Source organism: Oxyura jamaicensis, chromosome 5, assembly GCF_011077185.1.
Source record: "Oxyura jamaicensis isolate SHBP4307 breed ruddy duck chromosome 5, BPBGC_Ojam_1.0, whole genome shotgun sequence".
Taxonomy (NCBI): Eukaryota; Metazoa; Chordata; class Aves; order Anseriformes; family Anatidae; genus Oxyura; species Oxyura jamaicensis.
The window spans coordinates 54,743,224-54,743,506 of NC_048897.1; positions in this window are offsets into that span (position 1 = coordinate 54,743,224).

Genomic DNA, 283 nt, shown 5'->3' on the forward strand with positions numbered 1-283 from the left:
ACAACTTGTACGCGTATGGTATAGAGGAGCGTCGAGCAGCTGCTGAGCCTGAAGTACTCAGCCAAGGAGGAAACAGGGGAGGCGATCCGGTGTTGGGGAATAGGGAATAAAAGGTTATGCTTCGTTTACTGTCACGTGCTCCTGAGTGACAGGACAGCTGCCCTTGCAGCGGCGAATAAAAGAAGAAGATCGTGTCTGAAGGACGTTGTCTGAGGTGTTTTTTCGCACGCCAAGAATACCCGGACGTTTTTGTTTGTTTGTTTTTGTAAAGAAGGGAGAAAAA